The 24,662-nt window shown below is 39.8% G+C and overlaps 2 long non-coding RNA genes across 6 annotated transcripts in view; one reads left to right on the top strand and one right to left on the bottom strand.

Annotated features, from left to right (window-relative positions):
• The window catches only part of LOC106505126 (uncharacterized), a 42,769-nt gene extending 26,712 nt beyond the window's left edge, over positions 1-16,057 (bottom strand). For 3 of the 4 annotated variants that reach the window (XR_014818343.1, XR_014818341.1, XR_001299235.3), the window contains exons 1-2: positions 15,941-16,057; positions 8,589-8,713 (exon numbers count right to left, since the gene is read on the bottom strand). This is a non-coding gene — a long non-coding RNA (uncharacterized LOC106505126). Of the gene's footprint in view, positions 1-8,588; positions 9,599-9,855; positions 11,079-15,940 lie in introns of those variants that run through there. The other variant, XR_014818342.1, reaches the window with a different exon arrangement.
• The window catches only part of LOC102161091 (uncharacterized), a 31,242-nt gene continuing 21,513 nt past the window's right edge, over positions 14,934-24,662 (top strand). The window contains exons 1-2 of one of the 2 annotated variants that reach the window (XR_014818345.1): positions 14,934-15,154; positions 15,861-16,002. This is a non-coding gene — a long non-coding RNA (uncharacterized LOC102161091). The remainder of the gene's footprint in view (positions 15,155-15,860; positions 16,003-24,662) is intronic. The other variant, XR_014818344.1, reaches the window with a different exon arrangement.

Consider the following 24,662-nt stretch of genomic DNA (forward strand, 5'->3'; position numbering starts at 1 on the left):
TTAGGGCCACAGCCACAGGGTATGGAAATTCCCAGATTAGGGGTCAAATCAGAGCTACAGCTGCTGGCCTACACCTCAGCCACAGCAATGCAAGATCCAAGCTGCATCCGCAACCTACACCACAGCTCACGGAAATGCCAGAGCTTTTACCCACTGAGCAAGGCCAGGCATTGAACATGAAACCTCATGGTCCCTAGTCGGATTCATTTCTGATGTGCCACAATGGGAACTCCATAAAGAGTATAACTTAATTGGTCTGGAGGTAGAGTCAGACTATTATATTTTATCTAATGTTATTAGATTCTAACTTGAAGCTAGATTTGAGAACTGTTACATCAGAACAAAATTTAGGGAGTTTTGAGGATGAAAAAAAATGTGTTCTAAGCAGATCCAAGAACAGGTGAAACAAAGGAAACATATATGTGTGTTCATATATATATATATATGTATATATATATATATATATATATGCTGTATGTTCATAGCAGCACTATTCACAATAGTTTGAGTACCTGTTTTCAAACTCTTAGAAGAAACCACAGGGGTATATCTTTATGATTTTAGACTTAACAATGGATTCTAAGATATGACACCAAAAGCACAAGAAACAACAATAAAAAAAATGGATAAACTGGATTTAATTGAAATTAACAATGTTTGTGCTGCAAATGATAACATCAAGCAACTGAAAAGATAATTCACAGAACAGGAGAAAATATTTGCAAATCTAGGTACAAGGGACCTGTGTCCAAAGTATATAAAGAACTCTTACAACTCAACAACAAAATAACAAACAGCCCAATTTTTTAAATGGGCAAAGGACTTGAACACATGTTTCCCCAACAAAGACATACGAAGAGCCAACAAGCCCATGAAAAGATGCTCAACTTTATTTGTCATTAAGGAAATACAAATCAAAGCCACAATGAAGGACCACTTCACATCCACTATGATGGTTAGAATTTTTTTTTTAAATGTAATAAGCTTTGGCAAGTTTGGAAGAAACTGAAAACTTCATACTCTGTGTGTAAAAATGTAAAATGATTCAGCTACTGTGGAAAAGTTTGGTGGATCCTCAAAAAATTAAACAAAAGGGGAAGGCTGGCAAGATGGTGGAAGAGTAAGAGGACATGCTCACCCTCTCCCACAAACATCAAAAAAACACATCTACATGTAAAATGATTCGCACAGAATAGCACCTGAATGCTGGCAGAAGAACTTAAACCTCTAAAAAGGGCAAAGAACACTTGACAGAACTGCGTAGAACAAAAGAAAAAAAGAGAGAGATAGAAAAGGAGTCACGATGGGTCTAACATTCCTGTGAGGGAATTGTGAAGGAGAAAGGGAACTTACACCCTGGGAAGCCACCTAACCAACAGAAACATGGGCGGAGTCAGAGGGAACTCCAAGAAGCTGAGAAAAGCATGGCAGCAGGTCTGAGATCCAGAAAGCAGAGTGAGAGACGCACAGACCATCTGAACCACTGGCACAGACACCACAGGCTGAGATGCTTGGTGGGGGCTGGGTGCTGAGACTTAGGCTCTGGAGGTCAGTCCCGGGGAGTGGGCTGGGGTTGGTGGTGTGGAGTCAACCTAAGGGACTAGGGAGCAGTATGCTGCTGGTGGGGGAATGCTACGCTAAGGGCTGGGGAGTGGAAAGCCATGGCAGAGGGAACCCGGGAGAAGGTCTGGACCTACAGGAGAGGCAAGGTGCCACTGTTGGGAAGGGGAGAGGAGGAGGGGCAGGCTGCCATAGAAAACTCCTTGGGCCCCAGTGTGCATGCTTGCCGACTGGATCACAGAGAGCTGAGCGCCCCTTCCTGGTGCCTGCACCCCACCATGCAGATCTGGCCGTGTGCACGGATCTGGCCCTGCTGGCACCCTTGCACACTCCTCGTGCCTGCGCCCAGCCCAGGCAGATCCAGCCCCACCCACACAGATCCGGCCCTGCCAGCACACTTGGCTGCTCCCAGCACGTGCACCCAGCCTGCATGGATCTGGCCTGCGGGCACCTTCACCCACTCCTGGTACCCACACCCAGCCCTCACAGAGCCAGCCCTGCCAGACCACCCCATACTGTGCCAAACTACCTGTTTGGCTTCCCCAAATTCTCAGTAAAAGAAAAACACAAGCATGATAATGAAGCTCAGAAACCATTCCCAGTAAAAGCAACAGGAGAATTCACCTAAAGCAGACCTTTGCAGACTGACAGACTGTGAGTTCAAAAGGGAGATAGTGAAAATATTGAAGGAATTAAGAGAGGATATGAACAGTAATGCAAATCCCCTCAGAAAGGAGCTAGAAAATATAAGGAGGAGCCAAGATAAACTAGAAAACTCATTTGCAGCGGTACGAACTGAACTAAAGGCAATAAAGACCAGAATGAATAATGTAGAGTAACGAATTAGTGATGTGGAAATAGAATAATGGAAATCACCCAAACAGGACAGCAGACACAAAATCAAATGAAAAAAACATGAAAGCAGTATAAGAGACCTATGGGATGATATAAAGTGGGCCAATCTAAGCATAATAGGAATTCCGGAAGGAGAAGAAAAAGAAAAAAAAGATTGAAAATATATTTGAAGAAATTATCACTGGAAAATTCCCAAATCTAAAGAATACTGATTTCAAGATACAGGAAGCACAGAGGGCCCCAAACAAGTTGAACCCAAACAGGCCCACACCAAGACATATTATAATAAAAGTGATAAAAGTTAAAGATAAAGAGAGGATTCTAAAGGCAGCAAGAGAAAGCCAAAGTGTTAATTACAAGGGAACCCAATAAGGCTATCAGCTGATTTCTCTACAGAAACACTACAGGCCAAAAGGAGTGGCAAGATGTATTTAAAGTGCTGAAAAGAAAAAAGCTGCAGCCTAGAATACTCTGTCCAGCAAGAATATCATTTAAAATAGAAGGCGAAATAAAGAATTTCTCCAACAAACAAAAGCTAAAAGAGTACAGCAAGACGAAACCCATTCTAAAAGAAATACTAAAAGAGCTTCTCTAAATTAAAAAAAAAAGTAAGAACCAGGATAGAGGAATGGATGAAACCACAACTGGAAAGCAATCACTTAAATAAGCCAGCATACAAATCCAAACATGAAGATGTTAAAAAAAAAAAAAAAAGACATCAAAATCATGCAATGTGTGTAAGGGAAGTAAGAAAAAATAGATTCTTTTTTTTTATCTTAATGATGTGTTTGAGCCTATATGATTATCAGGCTAAAGTAAGCAGATATAGGAAGGTGTTAAAATACTTAAAAAACAGGGCAACCACAAATCAAAGCCAAACATTACATTCATAAAAACTGAAAAGAAAAATACTCAAAGATAAAATAAATGGAAACTATCCAACCAAAAAAAAAAAAAAAAAAAAAAAGAAAAAAAAGAAAAGAAGAAAAGAGAAACATAGTGTCAACTGGAAAACAAGGCTTAAAATGGCAATAAATAAATATCTATCGATAATCACTTTAAATGTCAATGGACGGAATGCTCTAATCAAAAGACGCAGAGTGGCAGATTGGATAAAAAGGCAAAAACCTTCAATCTGCTGCCTACAAGAAAATCACCTTAGGGCAAAGGATACATATAGATTGAAAGTGAGGGGATGGGAAAAGATATTTCATGCCAATGGATAAGACAGGAAAGCAGGAGTCGCAATACTCACATCAGACAAAATAGACTTTAAAACAAAGGCCATAAAGACAGACAAAGGAGGACACTATTTAACGGTTAAAGGATCCATTCAAGAAGAGGATATTACAATTGTCAACATATATGCCTCTAATATAGGAGCACCGAGATACCAACAACAAATTCTAACAGACATAAAAGGAGAAATTGATGGGAATACAATCACAGCAGGAGATTTCAACACCCACTCACATCAATGGACAGATCCTCTAGACAGAACATCAATAAAGCAAAGAAATGCTAAAGGAAACAATAGAAAAGTTAAACTTAATCAATATTTTTAGGACATTACATCCAAGAAAATCAGAATACACATTCTTCTCAAGTGCACATGGAACATTCTCAAGAACTGATCACATATTGGTGCACAAAGCTAACCTCAACAAATTTAAAAGTATAGAAGTTATTTCAAGTATAATCTCTGACCACAATGGCATGAAACTAGAAATCAACCACAGGGAAAGAAATGAGAAAAAAACCTTCTACATGGAGACTAAACAACATGATACTAAAAAACCAATGGGTCAATGAGGAAATCAGGAAAGAAATTAAAAAATACCTGGAGACAAATGATAATGAAGACACAACCACCCAAAATCTATGGGATGCTGCAAAAGCAGTGCTCAGGGGGAAGCTCATAGCAATACAATCCTTCCTCAAAAAAGAAGAAAAATCTCAAATCCACAACTTAACCCACCACCTAAATGAATTAGAAAAAGAAGAACTAGAAAAACCTAAAATCAGCAGACGGAAGGAAATCATAAAGATCAAAGAGGAAATCAATAAAATAGAGATTCAAAAAACAATAGACAAAATCAATCAAACCAAGAGCTGGGTCTTTGAAAAGGTAAGCAAAATTGACAAACCTCTGGCTAGACTCCCCAAGAAGAGGAGAGAAAAAACCCAAATAAACAAAATAAGAAATGAAAAAGGAGAAATAACAATGGATACTACAGAAATACAATAAAACCATATGAGAATACTATAAACAATTATATGCCAACAAATTTGACAACCTAGAAGAAATGGACAACTTTCTTGAGCCTTACAGCTTGCCAAAACTGAATCAAGAAGAAATAGATCAACTGAACAGACCCATCACTAGAAATGAAATTGAATATGTCATAAAAACACTCCCTACTAATAAAAGTCCAGGGCCAGATGGCTTCACAGGAGAATTCTACCAAACATTCAATGGGGAAATTATACCCCTCTTCCTTAAATTTTTTCAAAAGGTTGAAGAAGAAGGAACACTCCCAAAGACATTCTATGATGCCACCAAAAAAGAAAACTCTTGGCCAATACCTTTGACGAGTATAGACGCAAAAATTTCTCAACAAAATTTTAGCTAACTGAATGCAACAACATATCAAAAAGACTGTACATCACGACCAGGTGGGATTCATCCCAGGTTCACAGGATGCTTCAGCATATGCAAATCAATCAACATCATACACCACATTAACAAAAGAAAAGTCAAAAATCACATGATCAGCTCAATAGATGCAGAAAAAGCATTTGACAAAGTCCAACGTCCCTTCATAATAAAAACTCTTACCAAAGTGTATATAGAGGGAACATTCCTTAACATAATTAAAGCCATTTATACAAACCCACAGCAAATATAATACTCAATGGAGAAAATCTGAAAGCCTTCCCACTCAAATCTGGAACAAGACAGGGATGCCCACTCTCACCAGTGTTATTCAACATAGTATTGGAAGTCCTAGCCATAGCAATCAGAGAAACAAAAGAATTAAAGGCATTCAAATAGGAAGAGAAGGAGTGCCCATTATGGCTCAGTGGTTAACAAATCTGACTAGGAACCATGAGGTTGTGGGTTCGATCCCTGGCCTTGCTCAGTGAGTTAAGGATCTGGCATTGCCATGAGCTGTGGTGTAGGTCGAAGATGCAGCTTGGATCTGGCTTTGCTGTGCCTCTGGCAAAGGCTGGTGGCTACAGCTCTGATTAGACCCCTAGCCTGGGAACCTCCATATGCTGTGGGTGCGGCCCCAAAAAAGATGAAAAAAAAAAAAAAAAAGGAAGAGAAGAGGTAAAACTGTCCTGTATGCAGATGACATTATACTATATATACAAAACCCTAAGGACTCAATCCAAAAATTACTTGAACTGATCAACAAATTCAGCAAAGTAGCAGGATATAAGATTAACATTCTGAAATCGGCTGCATTTTTTTATACTAACAATGAAATATTAGGAAAGGAATACAAAAATACAATACCTTTTACAATTGCATCCAAAAAAATCAAATACCTGGGAATATATCTGACCAAGGAGTTAAAAGACTTATATGCCGAGAACTATAAAACATTAATAAAGGAAATTAAAGAAGATGTAAAGAAATGGAAAGATATTCCACACTCCTGGGTTGGAAAAGTTAATATTGTAAAAATGACCATTCTACCCAAAGCAATCTGCAGATTCAATGCAATCTCTATAAAATTACCCATGACATTTTTCACAGAACTAGAACAAACAATCCAAAAATTTATGTGGAACCACAAAAGACCCAGAATTGCCAAAGCAATTCTGAGGAACAAAAACCAAGCAGGAGGCATAACTCTCCCAGACTTCAGGCAATATTACAAAGCCATAGTCATCAAGACAGTGTGGTACTGGTACCAAAACAGACATACAGACAAATGGAACAGAATAGAGAACCCAGAAATAAGCCCAGACACCCATGGTCAATTAATCTTTGACAAAGGAGGCAAGAACATAAAATGGGAAAAAGACAGTCTTTTCAGCAAGGATTGCTGGGAAACCTGGATAGGTGCATGCAAATCAATGAAACTAGAACACACCCTCACACCATCTGTGAAAATAAACTCAAAATGGCTGAAAGACTTAAACATAAGACAAGACACCACCAAACTCCTGGAAAAGAACATAGGCAAAACATTCTCTCTGACATCAATCTTATGAATATTTTCCCAAGGCAATAGAAATAAGAGCAAAAATAAACCAGTGGGACCTAGTCAAACTGACAAGCTTTTGCACAGCAAAGGAAACCAAAAAGAAAACAAAAAGGCAACTTACAGAATGGGAGAAAATAGTTTCAAATGATGCAACTGACAAGGGCTTAATCTCTAGAAGGTACAAGCAACTTAACACCACAAAAGCCAACAACCCAATTGAAAAATGGGAAAAAGACCTGAATAGACATTTTTCCAAGGAAGATGTACAGATGGCCAATGAGCACATGAAAAAAATGCTCAATATCACTGATGATTAGAGAAATGCAGATCGAAACTACTACAAGATACCATCTCACACCAGACAGAATGGTCATAGTAATAAGACCACAAATAACAAATGCTGGAGAGGGTATGGAGAAAAGGGAACCCTCCTGCACTATTGGTGGGAATGTAAGCTGGTACAACCACTATGGAAAACAGTATGGTGGTACCTTAGAAATCTATACATAGAACCACCATATGACCTAGCAATCCCACTCTTGGGCATATATCCAGACAAAACCTTCCTTAAAAAAGACACATGCACCCACATGTTCACTGAAGCACTATTCACAATAGCCAAGACATGGAAACAACCCAAAGTCCATCAACAGATGATTGGATTAGGAAGATGTGGTATATATACACAATGGAATACTACTCAGCCGTAAAAAAAAATAACAAAATAATGCCATTTTCAGCAACATGGATGGAACTAGAGACACATACTAAGTGAAGTCAGTCAGAAAGAGAAAGACAAATACCATATGATATCACTTATATCTGGAATCTAATATATGGCACAAATGAACGTTTCCACAGAAAAGAAAAGCATGGACTTGGAGAATAGACTTGTGGTTGCCAAGGAGGAGGGGGAAGGAGTAGGGTGGATTGGGAGCTTGGGGTTAATGGATGCAAACTATTGCCTTTGGAATGGATTAGCAATGAGATCCTACTGTATAGCACTGGGAACTATGTCTAATCATTTATGATGGAGCATGATAATGAGAGAAAATAGAATGTGCACATGTTTGTGTAACTGGGTCACCATGCTGTATGGTTAAAAAAAAAATGTATTGGGGAAATAATCTTAAAAAATAAAAGAAATTAAAAGAAATCAAGGGGAATTTAGAGTTAAAAAAATTGAAACAAAAAATTACCATATGTTTCAGCAATTCCACTCCTCAGTATATACCCCTCTTAAACTGAAAATAAATGTTCTTTACACATTTAACCATGAAAATATTATGGTATATTTTTGGGCAAATGTTAGCCGTTAATAGAATAAACACATAAGGTTAAAAAGAAGGCAATTTAGCAAAGCACACAAGACAGAAAACAAAAACAAAAAGATGGCAGTAATGCAACAGATATCTCTTAGGAAAACAAAGGTAAATGGCTTAACTCCTCCCTTGGGGGAAAAAAAGAACACACAAAACCATTATCAGAGTCAACAAACACACCTCAACTTTTAAAGTTTGTATTGGCGTTTGCTTGTGTTTATAAAAGATGCACCTAAAACAAAATGATAAATAAACTGACAATGAAGAGATAGACTTCGGTGTTTTAGACAGAAATATTTGGTTTTTGTTCTCTTAAGCTACTAAACTGCCTACAGAACACTTGATGGACCAAGGCACCTTCAGCTAATATGAGTAGGCAATTTGGGAAAACTTTAAAATTATAGGAAGAATTAAAATTAGCTTCTCAGTACTATGTCTCCCTGATAGTCAAACACCTGGTCCAACTGAAAAAATATCTGACAATTACTTCATGGAAAATTATGGGCCCCCGCTCAAGTCAAGGTTTATGCAAATAAAAGAAAATAGTAAATGAATTTCATAGTCTTGAATATTTGGCTGGAGAAACTACCTTACAAGTGTTAGCAAAGGATCTGAATTCCTTGTTTCTTACCTAGTTTGGCTTCATTCATTCAGTCAACCAAGGCCATTTTTAGGCAGGTCGTGATAAACTCCGGGAACTCAGAAGTGAACTGATCTTTAATCCAGACAAAGTCTCGTCTTCATAGAGCTCACTGTCTAGACAAAAGAAACATGCAATAAACACAGAAAGCAGCAAATCAATGGAAGAATGTCAGATAACAATTAAGTGCTAAGAAGAAAACAAAACAGTAATGGGTTGGAAACGCCTGGGGTGAGGACCACTTAGCTCTGGTGGTGATGAAAGTCCTTGCTGAAGAGATGACATTTACACTGAAAATGTTGCAAAAGCAAGAAAAGAGCATCCATGCAGAGATCTCAGAAAGATCATTCAGGTCAGCCCCAGGACTGGAAGAGCTTGCTGAAGTGGAGGGCCAGCTAGCAATCTTGACCCATCGGCCTCTCTGACCACCCAAAATCCATATGATTCTTTCTTCCCAAGGAACAGGCTCACTTGACTGTCACCGGAAAGAGCCAAATGCCCCACCCATCACTGTGGGCAACGTAATGTCCATGATCTCTAGGTGATGTGCAATTCCCTCCATCAGATCCAGTCTTGGTTCCTTAGTCCATAAACCAAACGACAAAGAGCTTGTTCCCCCGACTCATCACACTCCCATGAAATGCAGCGGTGGGGCAGAGGTAGGATAACCATGATATGAACTCAGAAAAGAAAAAGCTTGGGAAACGCATGGCAGTCCCTGGTCCGTAGCAATGATGGAGTCTTCTTGGCTGACATTAGAAGGGCAGACCTCCTGTCCTGCTCATGATTTGACAGTGATTCTGCTCTCCGAAAGGAACACCCTTATCAATTTCACTCCAGGAAGTTTCTGGTTCTTCCTGTTATTTCTCTCCCTGGGGATACATCTAAATTATAGAAAGTGGTGAGTATCCTCTCCTTGAGAACTATGCATTTTCATTTTTCCTTTTTTTTTTTTTTTTTTTAAATTACATCTGCACCTACAGCACATGGAAGTTCCCAGGCTAGGGGTTGGATCGGAGCTGCAGCTGCTGGCCTTCACCAGATCCAATCCACATCTGTGACCTGCACTGCAGTTCAAGGCAATGCTGGATCCTTAATCCACTGAGCGAGGCCAGGGATCGAACCCGAATCCTCATGGACATTATGTTGGGTTCTTAATCCACTGAGTCCCAATGGGAACTCCATGAGAAGTATACATTTTCAATTGCTTCCTACAGGTATAAGTTAAAGGGCCCAAGGATTCTTTTATGGCTTAAACAGGCTCATGCTTTCTTTGGCAATATAATTTCTTCAAACACTTAGAAAGCTTCTAATCTATCTGCTTCCAAACAACCTTCTTTCACAGACTTTATTCTTACAGGTGCTTTATCTCTAGGCTTCATCTCCCCTATATTTCCTCTGTCAGTTTACTGAAACATGATTTAGTTTAGATGGGCAGTAACCTGCTTATAGCTGAGCTTTCTCACCAAGCCTCTGTCACATGAAGGCCTTTTAGTCTTATTTATTTATTTCATTTCCCACTCTTTCGGTCCAAAAGCAAGTGGCTTTTCCAACCTCGCAAAGCCTTTAATTGCTAATTGCAAATCAGCCAATTCTTGAATCATCTCATCTCTTTCTTGCAATCTCTTTGTATAAACAGCAACTGTAACAGCAAGAAACATAGCATAACATTCTTTCTAACGAAATTCCTTTCATTTTCAACAGACGCAGTAAGCCTGTGTCCTGCCTTCTAAGTGTTTGCAGGCAGCAATTTGATCAAATGTTCTGTTACTGCATGAGCTGAGGGTCTATTTTTTTACTCTCTTTTATTTGTTTCTCCTCCATCTAGTTTTGGACCAAGTCAATAAATACCACCTACAGTAAGTTTGTATCATAGCAGCACCTTCTTTTAAGGTACCAGTTTTCTGTATCAGTTATGGCGCACTAAGTTGTAATGAGAAGAGACTGTCTGTTAACCCAGATGAAAGAGAGCAGTAACTTAGACAAGAGTTTACAGTGGATGTGACAGGATGGGGTCGAATTCCAGGTAAAACTTAGAGGCAGAATCACCAGGACAGGGTGATGCCCTGGATATGGAAAGGCTGGGAAAACAGATAAATCATCTCCCAGGTTTTTTGTCTGCATAACTGGGTGAATGGTGATCCCATTTTCTGAAATGGAAACATCTGACATTTGATCTGAGATATAAAAAATAAAAAGGATCAGAGTTCCTGTCATGGCTCAGTGGTTAACGTATCTGACTAGGAACCATGAGGTTTCAGGTTCGATCCCTGGCCTTGCTCAGTGGGTTAAGGATCTGGCGTTGCCGTGAGCTGTGGTGTAGGTCGCAGATGTGGCTCGGATCCTGTGTTGCTGTGGCTGTGGTGTAAGCTGGTGGCTACAGCTCAGATTCGACCCCTAGCCTGGGAACCTCCATATGCCACTGGAGCGGCCCTAGAAAAGGTAAAAAGACAAAAAAAAAAAAAAAAAAAAAAAAAAAAAAAAAAAAAAAAAAAAGAGAGAAAAGAAAAGAAAAGAAAAAGAAAAAGAATCCAAACAAAGAAACAATTAAAGAGAGAATAAAAGGGGGAAAAATAAACAATACATATAGAGACCTTGAGAATGAAAAGAGTTGGGCTTATTAGTGGAACATAAAGAGAACAAGTTGAGAATATTTTTTTTCTCCATTTCCTCCATTTTACCCTGTTCCAACCTCTGTCATGACCGAGTGAGGATTGTGAGCTTTGTGCTTAGCAGGTGCTGGATGTGAATTCTAGCTCCTCCACTAACTAATAGTGTGCATTTGGGCCTCAGTTGTGCTCATCTCTAAAACGGACATAACAAACAGACATCACAAAGAATTGTGATGAAGATCAGCAGAAACAGTGGAGATGAAGAACGTAAGACAGGGAGATCGTTACTCAGCAGTAATGAACCCGGCTAGGATCCATGAGGATGCAGGTTCGATCCGTGGCACCGCTCAGTGGGTTAAAGATCCAGCATGCTGTGAGCTATGGTGTAGGTCACAGACACAGCTCGGATACCACATTGTTGTGGTTGTGGTGCAGACCAGCAGCTATAGCTCTGATTGGACCCCTAGCCTGGGAACTTCCATATGCCACAGGTATGTTCTGAAAAAAAGCAAAAAAAAAAAAAAAAAAAGAAGAACTTAAACTGGATGCAGGGGAAGTACTCGGTCACCAGAGTCACCAGTAGCTGTGAAGAGCAGTGATCCCAGTCGATGTTCTGGTTTCAACATCATTGTATCATGACTATTTTGGCCATTTTAATAGATTTTTTTGCATACACTTGTTCACATGCCTTTCTCTCCTGGGTTATCTCTAAGCCCATAATGACAGGGCTCTGACTTGTTTGACCTTGTTTTCCCAGCGCCAGGAATAAGACCTTCATACATGTTGACTGAATTTGTGAATGAACTATCTCAGCCCACAATTAGCATTTTTAGTCTTTTTTTTTTCCACTTTCTAGACAATTTATAATCCTCACCCAATCAACACATGGCAGTTTAGACTCAGTTCCAGCCTTCTTTCCCTTGCAAGCTATTTATCCAAACAGTCAGAGACGCTGGAAGATTTGAAATTCCACTCAAGCCAAAAAGATAAGTCAAACAAGCTCACAGCCAAGAGAGGAGGAAAGAAAAGCTTGGAAAAAAGAGCTGTACTCGTGGTTAAGGAAAATCACCCAGTCTTTAGTAACAAGAGCAGTTTGTTTCATACCGTTTCTTCTCATCTGAGTTGCAACATCTTCACATTGCAATTTTGTTTGTAACAATGGGTAAAATCTCATGGAATCTCAACATGCTAGGATGTCAAGGCCCTGTGTATGAATTTTCTCTGTAACACCATTAACATAGGCTCCAAGGAATTATCCATTTGAAGAGGGACCCTCTGCTTCCCTAGAGAGCCTGTATGTTAACAACGACAACAAATATCAGCTCTACAATTATTATACAATAATCAGGTGTTTACAAATGACAGGCATTTTCTAGGTGCTTTCCATATGTTGCTCATAATTCTCAGAGCAGGTCTAAGAAGCAGACATCGTAGAACTGGTCAAACCTTTAGGTGCAGGTAAGAAAATCTTTGCTTGAAGTCGCTTAAGCATTCATTATCTCACAGGACAACAAGTATGAAGAGGGACAGACAAGGACTCATTCAGCAGTTCCGCAGTGTCACTAAGGGCCCTTTGAGGTCTCCCCAGCCTTTCTTCCACCTTCTTCAGCACGGTGGTTGCATCCTTGGGAAGGACACCTCATGGATTCAAGACGGCTGCCAGCTCTCCAGGCATCACGTCCACCAGGAGCAGCCTACGTAAACAGCCCAAGTAATTCCCGTTCCATTTCTTTGGCCAGAAGTGTGCATTATTTATACCCATCTTTAGAAGCCCGCCCTGGGGAAGGAGAGGGAATTATGATTGCTGTCTGTGGTTAGAATTTGTCCCCTGGGCCTGGATCTTCCCTGAGTTTGAGAGATGTCTGCCAGTTATCTGATCCCCAAATCTAGGTCCTGAGGCAGAGAAGGTACTATTACAATTATCATCACCAGTTTATAACTAAAAAAATATGGAGTTCCCGTCGTGGCGCAGTGGTTAATGAACCTGACTAGGAACCATGAGGTTGCAGGTTCGATCCCTGGCCTCGCTCAGTGGGTTAAGGATCCCACGTTGCCATGAGCTGTGGTGTAGGTCACAGATGCAGGTTGGATCCTGCATTGCTGTGGCTCTGGTGTAGGCTGGTGGCTACAGCTCCAATTGGACCCCTAGCCTGGGAACCTCCGTATGCTGCGGGAGTGGCCCTAGAAAAGGCAAAAAGACAAAAAAAAAAAAAAAATAGAGGCTCCAAGATCTTAAACAATACCTTTAGGATTACACATCCAAGTGGATTTGAAGGTTTCAATCTTCAACACCACCACCAAACTAAGAATATCTGAAGCTTGCAAAAAAAAAAAAAAAGAAAAAAGAAAAAAAGAAAGAAAGAAAAAGAAAAAGAAAAAAGAAACACCTTAGGATTGAGGCATTCCTGAAAAAAGAAAATGAGAAGAGTGACGAGAAAAAGTATGTTTTAGATGCCTCCTGTGAGCTAGGCACCCTGTTATTTACATGGTCTCAGCAAGACTTAGAGCTATCAGTAGGACAAAGAAGGGCCCAGAGAGGTTAGGTAATTAGCCCAAGATCACACAGTATTTCAATGTGGTTCAGTAATTTGAAATCAGGTATTCTAATTCCACAGCCCATGACCTTTGCATGTTACTGCCCTGTCCTTTTGTATAGACACACAAAATGAGATTGTTCGGCTGCCCATTGAACCAGTCCCTCAGAATCAGCTCTGCCTCTGCCAATTTCCCATAAACCTGTCAAAATCCAAATTCTTACTTATTTAAAAGGACCCATACACGGATAGTGACATGAACAACGTGATGGCTGCGGGCGGCGGGGGGAGGGGGGGGCGGTGCTGGTAGAATGACCCAAGTCACTTGCATTCTATGGCAACCCTCACCTTCTATCCTGACCCTCTCCCTCTGAGATATTGTCTGGGGTTTCAAAGAGGAAATTAATTTTGAGCTGAGGTATGTTAATAATTTCTTCTGCAAAGCTCTTATTGCTGTATGCAATTCTCTGTGTGGGAATTCTCTGTTCCTAGGGATAAGTGATAAAAAGTTCAAAAGAGCAAGCATCAGAGTATCTTTTGAGATGTTTCTACAGGGAGTAAGAAACCAAGAGATCTTGTCCTTATCAAGGCTGTATAGACAAGTAAAACTTCAGAGGCAGGAGGCCTGGGTTTGGAATGCCAGCATTGCCACTTACTGGCTTAAGATTATCAGCCTATTTAATTTCTCGGAGGTCCTTAGCTGTCTAAACACACTGACAAAATTGACCTCTGAGGTGTTCCTGACCATCAAGTGAGGCAAAACTCAGCTTGTTGCCTGGCACACAGCAGGTGCCTGCCATTGTCACCTCCCCAGCGTCCCTCCTAAAGTGGCACATTTCCGCCCACTCAGACCAGGACTTAAAAAGCCAACTTGCTCCAAGGCTGGGAGTTGGACGAAGAAAAGCAGGTAAAACCCAAGTCCCCTTTAACATTTGGGAGCTGTCAACTACGAGCCCCTGATGTCACAGGCCTGACATTACAGCCGGTTGCCTAGCAGTGGAAAAAAACTGTCTGGCAAGTAGGAGAATTTATAGATATTTCTCAAAACTCTCTGGGACCTGGGTTGGGGAATGGGGAGGAGGGGATCGTGGTATGTAGGTTATCAAAAGCTCAAAGAAATCCAGGTCCTGTCTGAATCCCTGCTCAGAGATGGAAGGAGGCAATGAAAAGGCTGAAGAAATTTTTCTCAAGGTTGTTTACCAGTTGGGACAGTGGGCAGGCACGTACTCTGTTTCTCTGTCTGCTCAGGCTGCCCTCGGGGCCAGCAGGAAAATCACTCTCCCCTCACTTGTTTTTACCCAAAGCCTCCAAAGGAAAGATTTGAGAGATCTTGTTTTTTCACAGACTTGGATAGTGTCTCCTTCTGTAATCCAGAAAGCAGATGTTTTTGGACGGGGCTTGGAAGCAAGATGTGAGTGGCATTTTCTTTCTTTTTAATTTCTTTCTTTCTTTCTCTTTCTTTTCTTTCTTTCTTTCTCTTTCTTTTCTTTCTTTTTCTTTCCTTCCTTCTTTCCTTCCTCCTTTCTTATATCCTTCCTTCCTTTCTTCCTCTCTTCCTTCCTTCCTCTTTTTTCCTTCTTTCTTTACTTCCTTCCTTCTTTCTTCCCTTCCTTCCTTCTTTCTTTCTCTTTCTTCTTTCTTTCTTTCTTTCTCTTTCTTTCTTTCTTTTCTTTCTCTTTCTTCCTTTCTTTCCTTCTTTTTCTTTTTCTTTCTTTCTCCTGTCTTCCTTCCTTTATTTCTCTTCATACAGAAACTTCTACAAAATTAACTATCATCTATCCAGGAACTGTTTCTATTTAGAGTTCATTTGGGCTTCATTTTTCCTTCTTGCATGGATTTTCAGTTTAATAGGGATACTGTACTGTTTGGGCCCAAATAGAGGAAAAAAAAAAAAAGAAGAAAGAAAAAGAAAAAAGGAAACAAAGAAAGAAAGAAAAGAAAATAGGGACCGTTCTTTTCCAGAACCAAATTATTTGCCCTCTTTGTCTTGGTGGTGCCACCTGACCCCCTGGGCGGGGTTGAATTTATGCACATCCATCACGCCCACAGAGGCCATGTCAAAGCCCAGCCTGGCCTCTCCCCTGCCCGTCTCTGGCTGATTATTCTCTCCATTGTAGGCTGAAGACCAGAGCCTGTGATGGAAAAGGTGCATTCCTGCCCAGCCGCTCAGGACACTGCCCCTTTGTGACCGACTCACCTCTCTTGGTCCTGTATCTATGACCTTCCATCACTGTTTGGAGCCATTGCAAGTGTGAGCTTGTAAGATATCACTTTTCAGAAAATTTGGGGCTGTAACCATCGGCATTCAGATATGAGTAAAAAGATACGTCGGTCATAAAGCCAAACATAACAATTAACGCGTCAGGATTCCTGAGTGCATTTTGCAAGAGCAGGTCATGTTGCAGCTGATGTCAGAGCTTGCGTGTTTTTAATCTCCTGAAAGTGCCCAGGGATTTCTCTCAACCTTGGCCGTGCACACAGGAAAATGCTGTCCAACCGTTTGACATTCTGTTTGAGTGCATCATCCACCATCTTGAAAGGGCCCCAGATTGATTTATATCCTTTTGAAAATTCCCTGCTTATCTGTGGAAGTCAGATTTATAGAAATGCTTAAAGGAGCCAAACTTTGGCTGAGCAGAATCAAAGACATAATTAGGCCTGAAAATACCTTATCAGGCACCAAATGCTGGTATTTCTTGGTACTGCTTAGGCTAAGAATTTGGAAGGAGTGGAGAAATGAACCAAACTGTTTCACCTTCGAGATTTTTTTTCTGCTGAAATCAACATAGGCATTCTTTGCTATCATACATGATAAAGTACTGAAACCGGCTTGATACCCTTATGAGCTTTCCCTGGTTAGGCCAGTTCTGAAGTGTGTATTGTACATGGGCAGAGTACCAGGAGTTACACACTGGTGCCCACAGGGCTAAGTGATAGGGTTACACAGAGAGGGTAAGTGACAGTCCAGTGACAGGGATGGAGACAGCAGTGTGAGTGAGCATGCTCGATCTAAAGGGACAGCCACACCTCTACTCCCGTGAGAACCAAGTATGGCAATATTTTCTGATTTTTTTTTTTCCCAAGAAAATTCAGAAATCTTGATGCTTAGGTGGAATCTTTAAATGTTGGCCACGAATTCAAATTTTTTAAAAATTCTCTATACAAGGGACAGAGTCAGATTGCTGAATCGGGCTTCTAGAGTGGCAGTTTTTAACCTCTGGAACAGTTTAGGACTTGAGCATTTGTCCCAGAGAGCCCCACCGTCTGGGGCTCTCATGGGTGGGGAGTTACAATGACCTTTTCCCTGGGACATCTTGGAGGGTCTGTCACTCAGTCCTTCTGCATTGAGAATAGCCAACCAGAAGCGCTGCTTACCCACAATGCATCCTTTGCATCTTCCACCACGGTCAGCACGCACTGGGGGTTGACCAAGTCTACAGTTATTTGCTTTCTATGGATATGGTAGCAAATTACCACCAATTTAGCAGCTTGAAACAACACAGATTTGTTACCTCACAGTCCAAGAGGTTAGAAGTCTGACCCCTTTCTCAATGGGCTAAAATCAAGATGTTGGCAAGGTGGCATTCCTTTCTCAAAACTCTTGAGAAGAAGCTGTTTCCTGCCTTTTCCAGCTCTTAGAAGTTGCCCTCCTTCCTCAGATCAGGGCAACCATCATCTTTTCAACTTTTTTTTTTTTTTTTTTTTAACAGCCACTCCTGCAGCATATAGAAGTCCCCAGGCTAGGGGTCGAATAGGAGCTGCTGCTGCCAGCCTACATCGCAGCCACAGCAATGCCAGATCCGTGCCTCGTCTGCAAACTACACCACAGCTCAACCACAGGAAGTTGTCTTCAGCTGTATTATTCTTCCCTCATCTTCTGAGGCTCACCCTGTTCTCACCATTTAGCCACTCATTTTGCATCTTGGCCTGAAAAACAAAAAGATTCAGTAGCAAACGGCACTTCCTATATACCCATTTAAAGTCCCTATAAACAAGGAATTCTTTTTCTTTTTTTTTTTTTTTTTTTACTTTTTAGGGCCACACCCACAGCATATGGAAGTTCCCAGGCCGGGGGTCCAATCAGAGCTACAGCTGCCGGCCTACACCACAGCCACAGCTATGTGGGATCCAAGCGGCATCTGCAACCTACACCACAGCTCACGGCAATGCCGGATACTTAACCCAATGAGCGAGGCCAGGGATGGAACCCGCAACCTCAACATTCCTACTCAGATTCATTCTGTTGTACCGCAAAGGGAACTCCATCATTTTGTTTTTCTTTCTCTTTTTAAGAAAGTTATTTACTAAAACTTTATTGAATGGCTTCTGTGGCTTCACCGTCTGTAACATTGTTAGGTCTCAGGTGGGGAGGCTAAGAGAAGATTCCCAAACTAAGAAAATGCCTCTGGTCCTCAGTCCCTTATCAAATGTACAATTGAGTAACAGGTGATAGACGAGGAAAGCAGACTGGCTGTGGGAGAAACAGAGAATACGCCATGGGGAGAGGGGGTCTGTAAGTGGGACATGAGCTTCAAAATCCCCAATGGAACGTGGCTCTTTTTATCTGGTTTTTCTGCCTTTAAACACCATTTCTGTATTGTGATGGAAAGAAGAGGATATTCCAAGTTGGGTGTCGAGTCGAAAGCAGGATGGGTGGTCAGAGACAGCGCTGTGGATGAGGACAAGGGGGCAGATGAGAATGGGGTTCCCTTCAATCTCATCCCATTTTGCAGAATTTTCAGCCAATGCTTTACTCACACCAACTTTGATTATGGTCCTAAATACTATATGCCAACTTGTGAAATTCAATAGCCTATCGAAATAAAACCACAAATTTTTTCATGTTGGTCATCAGTTTTGCAAATAGCTTATTGTATCATAATTATTTGCAAAGAAGCCTGCCTTCCTCTCTTGGAGACGCTTTGAGGAAGAAATGGATTCTGATTTACCTTGTGTTTCCAAACTTGAGTCATACTTAGCACCTCGTAGGTGCTTAATATGGACATGATTCGAATTCTACTTCGTACTGCTCCCCACATCTCTTAACATCATGAAAGCACAGCAAGGCTTTGGCTCCCGTGACCTCTACCCACTTGGGTGCTGCCTATGATTATGTTATGCAATGAAGGTTGATAATCAGCTGAGCTTAAGATAAGGGAAAAGAGTTCCCAATGTGGTGCAGCAGAAATGAATCCGTTTAGTATTCATGAGGATGAGGGTTCAATCCCTGGCCTCCCTCGGGTTGGGCATCCGGGGTTGCCATGAACTGTGGTGTAGGTCACAGAGGCGGCTCAGATCCCATGTTGCGGTGGTTGGGGTGCAGGCTGGCAGCTGCACCTCCGATTCAATCCCTTGCCTGCGAACTTCCATAGGCTATGGGTTCGGCCCTGAAAAGCAAAAAAATAAATAAGTAAATAAAACTTCGAAAATAACGTGTCTCATCCCCTCTGATCCTGCCCCAACCACCCCCGCCAAAACCCCCTCCACTCAATTCTTCACCCCCACGGCCATGTACAAGCACTTGGCAGTAACTTGGGAAGTTCCGTTGCAGAGTCTACCCTCCTTTCGGGACCTCAGCGACCCCTAAGAGCCCTTGTGCTTCTGTCTTGGAAAACGCAGATTATCCCCTCATCCAACTTTTCAGCTCACCCATCTCAAGCGGTAGCCTCTCCAGCCAAGCTACCCCTGGAAACATATTTTAAACTCTTTTAGCAGAGAGAAATATTTGGATCTTTGCCTATTTTGCAAAGGCTGAGAGTCACATTACACACTCAGAGCTTCTGTTTTTTTAATATTATGTGTCTGTATTATTTAAACATACATGGAAAGTAGTATTTTTTTCCCCTAACAAACTAAAGCTTGCTGGCGCCAGCATTGCCTTGGTGACTGTGACCATTGTGAGGGTCGTGTCACCGGGATGCAGTCAGAGGCCTTGGTGAGATCGTCTGAATGCACAGGATGGAGCCAGATTGGGACATGGAATGTGGGCCCTCCCTTTGCTTTTCTGGAAAGGGATAATTACTGAACTTACAAAGACTTTCCATTAATTATTCAAATGTCACATCCTGTGTCTCACGGTAGGCGATGGGAAGCCCCCAGATACTGACATGTGATTCTCCTTATATTGTTGGAGATCGTTTTTAATTAAAGGATGTTTCCTTTCTCTAACCTTTTTTTAATTTAAAAGCCCATTCCTAGCCCATGTATCTGAGCCATGTAAGCACATGTGTTTCGTGACACCCCATATTTCAAGAGGAAAAGAGCAAGATCCTTTGAACATAGTTTCCAAGAGTCTCAACTGATTAAGAATCTATTTTATCTTCCATGTCTGTGAATAGTTTGCAAATGATGTGGCCCAAGTCTTTTACCCCTGAATTTTGTATAGCGTCATTAGTACAGACTTCACTTGGGAATTGGTGAACATTTGAGCAGCAGCTGCACTGAAGTTTGTAGTTTCACAGTCCAGGAAGGAAAAGTTAGCTGAATAAATTAACAATGTAAAAAAGAAAAAAAATCTTTCAGAGGCTTTTTAAAACCAGTTAAGAAAACAAGCTTTTCACAATCACTTTAGATGAATTCTTAACATTCTAAATTCTAGTAACAAATTTATTAATTTGCTGTATTAAGCTAGGCATTTCACTTTTCCCTGCTAGGAAGCTCCTGCTTAACATAGTTTAAGTTATTACATTTATCTGAAATAAATAAAATGATATATCTTAAGTATTTCACCTTGCTTGATGAGGCCTGACTCCATCTTTTTTAATTTGAAGTCTAATTGACACGTAACATTATATTAGTTTCAGATATACAACATTTATGATTCAGTGTTTGTATACACTGTGAAATGATCACCACAATAAGTCTATTTACCATCTGTCACCATAAAAAGTAACAATTTTATGTGTGTGGGAATAATAAAAAATTTTAAGATGCATGCTTTTAATAACTTATGAATATGCCCTACAAGAATATTGACTATAGTCACTATACCATAAATTACATCCCCATGACTTATTTATTTTATAACTGGAAGTTTGTACCTCTTAACTTCCTTTACCAATTTTCCTGCCGTCATACCCCTGACACCTACCCCTCTGGCAAACACCAATGTGCTCTGTAAATCTGTCTTTGTTGTTTATAGATTTCACATATATGTGAAATCATACGGTATTTGTCTTTGTCTGCTTTATTTCCCTCAGCAGAAGACCTTCTCGGTCTATCCATGCTGTCACAAATGTCAAGATTTCATTCTGGTTTTGGCTAAATAGTATGCAACTCAGTACACAATATCATATATATGTATATATAAATCTAGGGGTGCTAGGTTTCCTTTTCTTTGGATAAATACCCAGAAATGGAATTGCTGGATTGGAGATTAGTTCTCTTTTTAACTCTGTGAGAAAACTCCATACTGTTTTCCACAGTGGCTGCACCGATTTACATTCTCACCAACACTGCACATCATCCTTATCAACTCTTGTTCGTTTTTGCCTTTTTGATAATAGCCATTCTAAGATGTGAGGTGATTTGCATTTTCCTGATTAGTGATGTTGAGCATTTTTTCATGTGTCCGTTGATCATCTTTGGTTTTCTTTGGGGAAAAAATGTCTATTCAGATCCTCTAACCAGTTTTTAATCAAACTGTGTTTTGTTCACTACTGAGTTATGAATACTATATATATATATCTATGAATACTATAAATATACTATCTATATCTGTAATCTATCTATATCTATCTATGTATATCTGGATATCTATCAATATCTGTCTATTTCGATAGATATCTATATATAGATATAGATAGATAGATAGATAGATAGATAGATAGATAGATTGCTTTTTAGGGCTGCACCTGCAGCATATGGAAGTTCCCAAGCTAGTAGGGGTCAAATCAGAGCTACGGCCGCTGGCCTACACCACATGCATTGCAACTAGGGATCCAAGCTTTGTCTGCCACCTACAACACAGCACACGGCAATGCCAGATCCTTAACCCATCAAGTGAGGCCAGGGATCAAACCCATGTCCTTGTGGACCCTAATCGGGTTTGTTAACCACTGAGTCACGAAGGGAACTCCTGAATCCGTTATATATTTTCAACATGAACCCCTCACCAGATTTATGATTTGCAAATATTTTCTCCCATTCAATAAGTTGTCTTTTCATTTTGTTGGTAGTTGTCTTTGCTGTGCAGAAGCTGTTTAGTTTGAGGTAATCCCGCTTATTCATTTTTGCTTTTGAAGCCTTTGCTTTTCGAGTCAGATCTGAAAAATCATTGCCAAGACCAATGTCAAAGGGCTTATTGCCAATGGTTTCTTTCAAGGGTTTTATGGTTTCTGGTCTTATATTCAAGTCTTTAATCCACTTTGGTTTTAAATTTATATTTGGTATAAGATAGTAGTCTAGTTTTATTCTTTTGCTTGTGGCTATCACCAGTTTGCAGATTATTTATTGGCAAGGCTCTCCTTTCCCAGTTTGGACATATATATGAGTTTGTGGACTCTCTATTCTGTTGCATTGATCCATGTGTCTGTTTCTATGCCAATACCATACTCTTTCAATTATGTTTGCTTTGTAATATAGTTTAAAATCAAGGATTATGATGCTTCCAACTTTGCTCATCTTTCTCAATACTGCTTTGTCTATTCAGAGTCTTTTGGAGTCCTATATAAAATTTAGCATCTATTTCTATGAAAAATGCCATTGAATTTTGATATTTTTTTGCCTGAATCTGTGTGGATTGCTTTGGATAATATGGGCATTTAGCAATATTAATTCTTCCAATCCATGAGTATGGACTATCCATTAATTTGTGTCTTCGTCAATGTTTTTCATCAATGTTCTATAATTTTCAGTGCACAGGTCTGTCCCCTCTTTGATTAAATTTATTCCTAAGTATTTCATTCTTTTTGATGCCATTGTAGATGGAATTCTTTTCTTTATTTCTCTCTCTCTCTCTCTCTAATGGTTTGTTGGTAGTGATTAGAGATATGACAGATGTGTGTATATTGATTTTGTATCCTGCACCTTTACTAAATTTAGTGATTATTTCTAACAGTGTTTGGGTGGAGACTTTAGGGTTTTATACATATAAAATCATTTCACCCACAAAAGGTGACAGTTTTACTTCTTCCTTTCCAACTTTGATGCTTTTTATATCTTTTTTCTTGTCTAATTGTTCTGGCTAGGACTTCCAATACTATGTTGAGTGGAAAAAACTGGTAAGGGTAGGCATCCTAGCCTTATTCCTGATTTTAGAAGAAAAACCTTCAGTTTTTCACTGCTGCATATGAAGTTAGCTGTGGGCTTGTCATATATGACCTTTAATATACTTAGGTATATTATATACCTACTTTGTTGAGAGTTTTTATCATAAATGTATGTTTAATGTTTTCAGAAGATTTTTCTACATCTATTGAGATAATCATATTTTTTTATCTTTTATTTGTTAGTGTGGTTTATCACACTAATTTGTGAATGTTAAAGGATTCTTGCATCATTGAAATAAATTCCACTTGATCATCTTGTATAATCCTTTTAATGCACTGTTGAATTTGGCTTGCTACTATTTTGTTTTGGACTTTTACATTCATGTTCACCAGAAATGTTGGCCTGTAATTTATTTTTTGTGGTGTCCTTGTCTTGTTTGTTATAAGGTAATGCTGGCCTGGTAAAATAAGTTTGGAAGCATTCCTTCTTCAATTTTTTGGAAGAGTTTGAGAAGGATAGTTATTAAATATTCTGAATGTTTAGTAGAATTTACTAGTAAAGTCATATGGTCCTGGTCTTTTGTTTGCAGGGAAATAGTTTTTTAATGATTCAATCTCCTTTCTAGTAATAAATCTATTTTGATTTTTTATTTTTTTATGTTTCTGTCTTGGAAGATTGTATGTTTCTTGGAATTTATCCATTTCTTCTAGGTTGTCCAATCTGTTGGCATACAATTGTTCATTGTATTCTCTTACGATCCTTTGTATGTCTGTGGTATCATTTGTTACTTCTCTTTCAATTCTGATTTTATTTATTTGAGCACTCTTTTTTTTTCTTGGTGAGTCTAGCTAATGGTTTATGAATTTTATTTATCTTTTCGAAGAACCATCTCTTAGTTTCATTGTTCTTTGTTATTGTCTTTTAGCCTCTATTTTAATCATCTTCACTTTGATCTTTGTTATTTCCTTCCTTCTACTATTTGGGCTTTGTTTGTTCTTTTTATATTTTCTTGAGGTGTAAATTTATTTATTCATTTTTGGCTTTCTAGGGTCACACCTGTGGCATATGGAAGTTCCCAAGCTAGGGGTCCAATCAGAGCTGTAGCTGCTGGTCTACACCACAGCCACAGCAACGTGGTATCTGAGCCATGTCTGTGACCTACACCACAGCTCACCACAATGCTGGATCCTTAACTCACTGAGCGAGGCCAGGCTGGATCCTTAACCCACTGAGTGAGGCCAGGGATCAAACCCACAACCTCATGGTTCCTAGTCAGACTCACTTCCACTGTGCTACACTGGGAGCTCCATTGAGGTGTAAACTTAAATTGTTTGAGATATTTCTTGTTTCTTGATGTAGGTTGTTATTGCTATGAACTTCCCTCTTAGATCTGCTTTTGCTGCACCCTATAGGTTTTTGATATATCATATTTACATATTCATTTGTCTCAAGTTACTTTTTATTTATCCTTTTATTTTTTGTTGACCCATTAGTTGCTCTCTACTAGGTTGTTTTATCTGGTAATCTATATTTGTGATTATTTCCAGTTTTTTTTGCTTGTAGTCGATTTCTGGTTTCATACCACCGTGGTCAGAAAACATGCTTAATATGATTTCAATCAAGTTAATTGAGACTTGTTTTGTGGTTTCACACATAATCTGTCCTGGAGGATTTTCCAGGTGTATTCAAGAAGAGTGGGGTTTTTAAAT

This window comes from Sus scrofa, chromosome 10 (assembly GCF_054392235.1).
Source record: "Sus scrofa isolate SSC_HxYL_T2T_F1_AM1 chromosome 10, Sscrofa_HxYL_maternal_Yorkshire_Landrace_v2.0, whole genome shotgun sequence".
Taxonomy (NCBI): Eukaryota; Metazoa; Chordata; class Mammalia; order Artiodactyla; family Suidae; genus Sus; species Sus scrofa.